This window comes from Triticum aestivum, chromosome 1B (assembly GCF_018294505.1).
Source record: "Triticum aestivum cultivar Chinese Spring chromosome 1B, IWGSC CS RefSeq v2.1, whole genome shotgun sequence".
NCBI classification, from domain to species: domain Eukaryota; kingdom Viridiplantae; phylum Streptophyta; class Magnoliopsida; order Poales; family Poaceae; genus Triticum; species Triticum aestivum.
The window spans coordinates 602,451,693-602,461,357 of record NC_057795.1 but is presented as its reverse complement, the minus strand read 5'-3'; positions in this window follow the sequence as shown (position 1 = coordinate 602,461,357).

The window sequence follows — 9,665 nt, the reverse complement described above, 5'->3', positions numbered from 1 at the left end:
TTCCTCAAATTGAATATAATGTGGTATCATCGCCTGTTCGTGCGAACAGCGAAATCATCATCATTGGCCGTCCTCTGACGCCAATTGCTCAGGATGCTTCATGGGCTGATCGTCCGCAGGAACAAGACTCCCCCAGTACTCCCCAACAACAACAAACCACACCATCCGTACAAGTTGAAGAGGATGAGGACCTGCCCACTCCATCTCCAAAGGCGTCGCCTGTACTACAAAGGCTTCGCATGTCTTCAAACCTTTTTGGTCCTTACTGACAAAAGGGGGAGAAGCGTATGAGTTGACAGTCTTCAAGCGGGTTCATATGGGCGGTTGCATTATATTTTGCCTCGTGCTTACAACTCTTTCTTTTTAAAACATTTGGTTCTTTGAGTTGTAACACCTAAACTTGATGGTCGTCTGCTACTTATTTGCTTTAGTGTGATGCGATGATAAATTCCGCATGTGCGATGATAACTTCCGCACTTAGATCATCCTGCAGACGTCATTGTGCATGTCATCCTATTTGCTATATCATTTCATGCATGATGAATTATCTTCACAAGTTGAAGTGGATCTCCACAAGTACAACCTGCCATGTGCATTTGCATTCCAAAAGCAAAATTACTTATATGCACATCTTCAGGGGGAGCCCTTGCTACTTATGAAGACAATTTCCTATCCTTTACAATTTCATATACTTTATCCCCGTTGAAAACTTCAACCAGTTTGTCATCAATCACCAAAAAGGGGGAGAATGTAAGTGCATCTAGTGCCACCCCTAGTTGGTTTTGGAGTATTGACGACAAAGTTGGTTGAGGGACTAATGCGTTTGTGAGAATTGCAGGATAACGCAGGTAGTGTCCCTCATTGATTCGGTTTACCTACCGGAGATGACCCCTAAAAATGTATGAAGACATTGAAGACAATGGTGGTATGAGAAGATATTCATATTGAAGACTATGACATGAGAAGACATTGCGTGAAGACTATGGAGCGCGAAGACTGTGTGGTTTCGTTGTTTCCTTTTCTTCTTTGTTGAGTCATAGGAACCACCGTACTGTTAAGTGGGGTCCAAGTGAACTAAGTCAGAGTGACTGAAGTGATGCTCAACCCAAATCCTATGTCTTCGAGCGAAGACAATGAGAGCAAATCTTATCCAGAGCTGGATGAGTCAGCTTTGCTTGTAGCCCAAGTAAAGTTGCCGCATGTGTTTGAAATCTGACCGTTGGAACACGTGTCAGTTCCTTAGTGACCTAGGGTCATTTCGGACAAATCAGGTTGGGTTGCCTTGTGGCTATAAATAGCCCACCCCCTACACCATAAATTGGTGGCTGCTCAGAGTTAGTGCGCGGCTTTTGTCGTTTGAGAGCAACCCACCTCGAAGCATTTGAGAGAGAGAAATCCTTGCGAGGACAAAGCCCAAACACCCAGAGCCAAAGAGTGTTAGGCATCACTGAAGTCTTTCTGTCTGTGTGACCTGAAGACTTATTACACTTGAGGACTGTGTATCCTCCAGCCGGTTAGGCGTCGCGTTCTGAGCATCCAAGAGTCATTGTGGATTGCCGGGTGAACGAAGTCTGTGAAGGTTTGGAAGTCTACTTTGAAGACTTACCAGAGTGATTGGGCGAGGACTAAGTGTCCTTAGCTCAAGGGGAATAAGGTGAAGACACGGTCTTCTGAGTTGAATCTCAGCCTCCCTAACCAGACGTACAGTTGTCACAGCAACTGGAACTGGTCCAACAAATCCTGTGTCTTCGACAAGTGACTGGTTCTATCTCTTGCCTCCTTTACTTTGAGTTTGTCTTCGTGAAGTCATTGCTTATCTGTCTTATCTGATTGACCTCATTGCTTGACTACTATTGTTGATTGGCTTCATACTATCTTCCATCCTGATCCTACTACCTAGCTGATATTAGTCTTCGTATGTTAACACTATTGCATACTTGACTATGGCTTGCTTGTTGTAGTTTATCTTCCGCTGCATATCAATTAGGTCATTTCTATTGTTTGTCTTCAAAACTACCATGTTTTGAAGACTTTGATAAAAATCGCCTATTCACCCCCCCCCCTAGTCGATAACTAGCACTTTCACAGGGAAAGTCGACCCCTAAAAATGAATATCTTTGACTGAAGATTTTGGTATTTCTAAAGACTTTCATGAAGACTTTGAAAGTGAAGAAATTGGTGTTACCGTGAAGACTTGATATTCATGCGAGGAATATGAAGCTTGAAGACTTTTGTTTTCATACTTTTGTTTTTTCTCTTTCTTGAGTCATAGGAAACACCGTACTGTTAAAGGGGGTCGAGGAAATACTAAGGAAAAATTTCCAAGCGATGCTCAACTCAAAATCCTACACCTACCAAACCCTTCGAGTGAAGCCTTTGGAAATCTCATATAGTTTAGTCATTTCTTCAGTGACAGAGACGAAGTTCTTCTGGTCGCTGAGGAATTTGTTCTGACTGAGGAGTTAGGAATTCGCCAGTGCGGATTGCCCACACAGTGAGGAACATGATAGCCCTGAGGAATTTGATAGTCAAATTTCCGACCGTTGCTGTGATATGCGCCAGCTGTCCCAAAATATCTTATCCACCTAACGGTCATATCAGACAAGGGCATTTATGTCTTATCATGTCGGGATGCTCCCTAGGCTATAAATAGCCGCCCCCTACAACCACTAGCTGGTTGGCTGCTCCGAGAGAACTTGACACTTGTCATTTGAGAGCAACCCATCCTCCGAGGAATTTGAGCGAAAATCATCGAGTGAGGAAAAACCCAAACCCAAACACCTACAAACCCCAAAGTGATTGAGCATCACTGAAGAGATTGATCCTGCGTGGATCCGACGCTTCTTACCTTTGAAGATTGTGCTTCTTCCATACGGTTAGGCGTCATGGTCTAGAGCATCCAAGAGGAATTGTGGATCGTCGAGTGACCGAGTCTGTGAAGGTTTGGAAGTCGCCTGAAGACTTACCACGAGTGATTGGACGAGATCTGTGTGATCTTAGTTCAAGGAGAATACGGTGAGGACTTGGTGTCCTGAGCTGCGTGCTCAGTGACTGGGTGTCCGGGACTGCGTGTCCTCGAGTTTAAATACCCAGCCGCTCCAACCAGACGTACAACTGAGACAGCAGTTGGAACTGGTCTAGCAAATCATTGTCTTCACCAACCTTACTGGTTCGATTTCCTCAACTCTTTCATTTCCTCATTACTGTGTTGAGTGATTGTTCATATCTGTGTTTGAAGACTTTGACTGAAGACTTTCTCAATTTCCTTAGTTCAATTTCTTCAGTCTGTTTGTCTTCATCTTGTGTTATCCTGTGTTTACGCTTTCTGTACTCCGTGCTTGTCTTCATTTCATCATGATGACTAAGTCTGTATCCTGTTATGCTTACTTCTGAGTACCTATTCCGCTGCTAGTAGTTCTTCGCTAAGGAATTTCCTCACCGGCAAATTCCTCAGTGAAGAATTCATAAAAATCGCCTATTCACCCCCCCTCTAGTCGATATAACGCACTTTCAATTGGTATTAGAGCAAGGTACTCCCTTGTTCTGTGTGATTTTGGTTTAACCACCTGGAGTTCTAGTTATGTCAACCGCAGGTATGATCAAGGTCTCCACTGGGTGTCCTACCTTCGATGGCACGGAATACCCCTCCAGTTGATCCATCCAACTTATCTGGCTTTACATGTGAATCTTCTCATTCTTCTAATGAGTCATTTGACTCCAACTATAAACTGTTCAAAAATCAGAATGGTGAAGTATTTGCTAGATATGTTGGGACTAACTGCAGGAACGGTTCCCCTATGAAGAAAATCTGGGTTCCCAAAAGTTATGTTGAAAGTCTTCAGGTGAATGTCCTCATGACACCACCTGTGAAGAACAGGAACCCCAGATCCAATTCTTCATATGGACCTAATTCTTCATATGGATCAAATTCCTTAAATGGATCAAAGTCCTCATATGATCATCATCATGCTAACCCCTTTGTTTCGCAGGGTAGAGCTAAGGGCTATGAATATGCACATTATTCTTCAAATCATTATGTTCATAAGTCCTCAAAGAATTTCTCTGCTTATTCATATGCTTACCCTAACCCCTCTTATGTGAAACGAAATGGATTGGCCTCTATGCCACCTTTCTCATATGGTGCTCGCAGAGTGATGGACTCTTTGCCACCCCTTCAGATGTGGGTGGTGAAGAAAAAGAACTAATCTCTTATGCAGGGTCACGTCTCCAGACGTGTTTTAAACATCTAAAGAATTTGCTGGAGGCCTGACAAAAATGCCTGAAAGGACGCAGGCGAATCATCATGAAATGAACTTTCATTTCACACGTCCTCATACTGAAATATCTATTTTACTGATTGATGAAATTCATCTGATGAACTTGATATCATATTCTTCACTGATGAAGTATATGAGATCGTAAGTTGCACTAATTCATCTGCAGGATGATCAGCCCAAAGCCAACGAGTGGGTTCTCGATAGTGGATGTACAAATCACATGACGGGTGACAAGAGTCTATTGATGGATGCTCCCTTATCACCGTCACATCTGAAGCATATCATCTTCGCTAACAAAGGCAAAAGTCAGGTATTGGGTCTAGGTAAGGTTGCAATCTCAAAGGATCGACACATGGACAAAGTCATGCTTGTCGAGTCCTTAGGATACAACCTCATGTCTGTCTCAATGCTTTCTGATCTTGATATGGTTGTTGTCTTTGGCAAGTATCATTGTGTTGTGATCATGGAAGCTGACCATTCCAAAGTCTTCGAAGGCTTTAGGAGAGGAGATCTGTATATTGTTGATTTCTCTACAGGACCACAACCAGCCGTGTGCTTACTTGCAAAAGCTTCAGAAGGCTGGCTATGGCATCGACGACTTGGTCATGCTGGCATGAGGAATCTGAACACGCTTGCGAACAAGAAGCATGTCATTGGCATTGAGAATGTCAAATTCCTCAAGGATCACTTATGCGGAGCTTGTGAAGCAGGAAAGATGACAAAGGCCAAGCATCCAGCGAAGACTATCATGACCACTACTCGTCCATTTGAATTGCTTCACATGGATCTCTTTAGTCCTAATCATTATTCTGCTCTTTCAAATGATGCATCTCTACATGGCTTTGTTATTGTTGATGACTATTCTTGTTACACATGGGTACACATTGACACTTACAAACATGAAGTGCAGGAAATCTTCAAACGATTTTCCTCGAGGGCTTCAACCAACTTTGGTGTGAAAATCAAACACATCAGAACTGACAATGGAACCGAGTTCAAGAATTCCGGTCTTGATAGCTATCTTGATGAACTTGGTATTACTCATGAGTTATCTGCTCCTTATACTCCTCAGCAGAATGGCGTTGTGGAGCGCAAGAACAGAACCCTCGCTGAAATGGCTCGCACTATGCTTGATGAATACAAAATGCCTCGTCGTTTTTGGATTGATGCAATTGATACTGCGTGCCACATCATCAATCGGCTATATCTTCACAAATTCTTCAAGAAGACTGCCTATGAACTCCTCACAGACAAGAAACCCAATGTGAGTTATTTCAAAGTCTTCGGTGCTAAATGTTGGATTAGAGATGCTCATCACAATGCTAAATTTGCACCGAAAGCACATGAAGGTTTTATGCTTGGTTACGGAAAGGACTCGCACACCTACAGAGTCTTCAACAACGTTCTTCACAAGGTTGTTGAAACTGTAGATGTGCGGTTTGATGAAACTAATGGCTCGCAAAGAGAGCACCTACCTTCTGTGATAGATGAACCAGAACCTGAGGATTCTATCAAGTTCAAGGCTACTGAGGATGTTATTCCTATCGAAGAACCTGTTGAAGAATTCATTTCAGAACGTGAAGAAAATTGAGCTGGTGCACCTGATGAAAATGCTGAAGAAAATGGTGCTGAAGAAAATGCTGATCAAATTCCTCAACGACAACCAGCTCATCCTCGCATTGCAAAAGAAGTGCAAGTTGAAAAGATCATCGATGGCATTCGAGCACCAGGTCCTCTCACACGCTCAAAAGCTTCACATTTATCTAACTTTTGTGGGCACTATGCTTTTGTCTCTATTACAGAGCCCACTAAGGTAGATGAAGCATTTCTGGAGCCTGAGTGGATTCAGGCCATGCAAGAAGAATTACATCAGTTCAAGCTCAACAATGTCTGGGAACTGGTCAAACGTCCAGATCCTCGCAAGCATAATATCATTGGCACAAAGTGGATCTACCGCAACAAGCAAGATGAAAATGGCCTTGTGGTGAGGAATAAGGCACGACTTGTAGCTCAAGACTACACACAGGTTGAAGGAATTGATTTCGATGAAACTTTTGCACCTGTTGCTAGACTTGACGCTATTAATATATTACTTGCTTATGCTAACCATCATAATATTATCTTACAACAAATGGATGTGAAAAGTGCATTCCTCAATGGTAAGCTTGAGGAAGAAGTATATGTTGCTCAACCCCCAGGTTTTGAAGATCCAAAGAATCCTGACAAAGTCTTCAGACTCAACAAGGCCCTGTATGGCCTCAAGCAGGCCCCTCGGGGCGTGGTATGACACTTTGACGGAATTCTTCATGAAGAATGGCTTCACACCCGGTTCACTCGACCCTACTCTCTTTACTAAATCTTATGATGGTGAACTGTTTGTGTGCCAAATATACGTTGATGATATTATCTTTGGCTGTACTAACCAACGTTATAGTGATGAATTTGCCTATATGATGAGTGAAGAATATCAAATGTCTATGATGGGAGAGTTGAAATTCTTTTTAGGTCTTCAAATTCGTCAATAGCACAACGGTATATTTATATCTCAGGAGAAATACCTTAAGGAAGTTCTGAGGAAATTCGGCATGCAAGACTGCAAAGGCGTCAAAATTCCTATGCCCACGAATGGCCATCTATGCAGTGATGAAAATGGTATTGACTTCAATCACAAGGTATACCGCTCCATGATTGGTTCATTATTGTACTTATGTGCATCTAGGCCAGATATAATGCTTAGTGTTTGCATGTGTGCCCGATTTCAAGATGCACCGAAGGAATCACACCATAAGGCTGTGAAACATATTCATTGATATCTAGCTCACACACCAACACTAGGATTATGGTACCCCAAGGGCTCTACTTTTGATCTCATTGGATATTCTGACTCTGACTATGCTGGTGATCGTGTGGACCGCAAGTCAACATCTGGTACTTGTCATTTCCTCGGACGATCTTTGGTCTGTTGGTCCTCGAAGAAACAGAACTGCGTATCACTGTCTACTGTAGAGGCTGAGTACATTGTTGCTGGTTCGTGTTGTGCTCAACTACTATGGATGAAGCAAACCCTCAAGGACTACAACATCAACGTGAAGAATGTGCCTCTCCTCTGTGACAATGAGAGTGCAATCAAGATTGCTCACAACCCAGTTCAGCACTCGAAGACAAAGCACATTTAGATTCGTCATCATTTTCTTCGGATCATGTGTTGAAGGGCAACATCTCCATCGAGCACGTGAAGACTGAAGAACAGCTAGCCGATATCTTCACAAAGCCCTTGGATGAGAAGAGATTTAGCAAGTTGCGGTGTGAGCTAAATATCCTAGAATCTTCAAATGTTCTTTGAAAAAGGACACACATCCTGACACTTATGCAAAATTGATGACTTAGATGTGCAACACATGAAGAAACGTTTTTCTTCAATCAATGAAGAATAACACTCTAAGTGTGAAGAAATTAATGAAGAATTTGATTCTCAGAACCCTACGATAATTGTACGCGGTGTCTGAAAGCATCATTCTTATACGGTGGGTCACGCCACCACCAAAGTTGAAAATCTTCATTTTTGAAATTCCTCAGTTTTTGAAATTCTTCAGTTTTTCAAATTCTTCAACTTTGCAAAATCTTCAATGTTTCCGTCATTTTTCTTCATTTGCTATATATATATATATATATATATATATATATATATATATATATATAAGTTTATGTCCTCTATAGCATTCACATATGGCTAATTCTTCAAGTTGCATTTTTTGCTAAGTGAATGTGATCGGACCCTTTCCCCTCTATGCTATACTCAACCCAATCTATTCACAAATTCTTCATGTGCGTTCTATTTGAAACTCGTTCAAAATCTTCACTGTGTCCTTGACAGCTGAAGAATTTGCGAATGGAACCTTAAAACTAATCTTATCCAAAATTTTCGGTTTTACCGCTCAATCCGTTCTGGATCCCATGAAAGACTTATCTATTCACCCACGATCTAACACGATCTTCACTCCTCTATACGTGGGTGACACATGTCAAGCGAAGGAGAAGGGTCAGGGGCAGGTTCGTCCTAAATCTTCGGGCGAACAATTTTTCACTGCGACTATAAATACCCCCTCATCCCTTCCTCACTTCCTTTACTCCGCTCGACCGCTTTCTCTCTCGCTCGAGCTTCTCAAACCCTAGCGCCGCCGCTACTCCATCGTCGCCGGTCAGGAAGAGCTTCACTGCCTCGACCTCGTTGTTGTCGTACTCGTGCCGACTACGGAAATCTTCACTCCGCCGCCGCCGTAGTTGTGTTCCTCCGCCAAGTTAGGGTGTGGAAGATCTACACCGACGAACTTCACTGTTCTACTTCTCAGTTCATCGTGTTCTTCATCCAGGGTAATTAAAAGTTACTTTTACTGCCCTCTTTTGATTCGAAATTTCTCTACAAAATCTTCAAAGGTGTTTTATTCTTCAAATCCTCACACACAAAACACCTCACTAGTCATATGTTCTTGATTCATTTCTCTAAGAATCATTTTTCTTCAAGATTCCTCAATTGTGTGGATCCTCAATCTATACAACTCTGGAACCGAAGACAAAGAACGCTTAGTGAAATTCTTCAAGGCTCATCTGGTCAAATTCCTCAAACTTGTTCTTTTTGAAAAACTTTCGGAGAACGCATATGACCTCTCCAAATTCCTCGCAACTATACTCTGTTCACAGGTACTCATGTCCGCTGCTGAATCACTAGGTTCTCATCAACTTAACTCATTTGCAGCATTCCTCGAAGAAAAGTTGCATACTTCTTCAGAAAATTCGATTGTTCAAATTCCTCATCTGAAGAATATGGCTGATGGTAAGAGGCTGCAGAAAGGAGGAAAGAAGCCTGAGGTCATGACTGCTTTTGAAATCCCTGAGGACCTCTATGTTGATTATTGCACACCTGATGAGGCTAAATACGGAAAAGAAAACAAAAATCAGCGCAAGGTGCGCATACAGAAAATTGAACGGAATGGAGGGAGTACAGATATGTGACTCCAAAATATATGAAGAAATTTGCACTTAATCCTCCATGCCCAAGAGCTCCATTGGCACCTGGCCAAGTGGCTGACCCCACCAGCATCAAGTGTGGTGAGGACTTTCCTGAAGAATGGGCCAAACGCCAAGCTAAGTTGGCAAGACAAGCCAAAGAAGCAGTGAGGAAATTCAATGAAGACTCTGCTGCTGCTACTGCCACTGAGGCCTCTGTCAAGCCAAGAAAATCAATGGCAAAGAAGCCTGCTCACAAGCCAAGTGCTTCACCAACTATGCCCTCACGGCCAAGTTCCTCGGCAATGCCCTCATGGCCAGAATCTTCAAAGCCCTCACGGCCAGATTCTTCAAAGCCCTCATGGCCAAGTGCTTTACCAACTA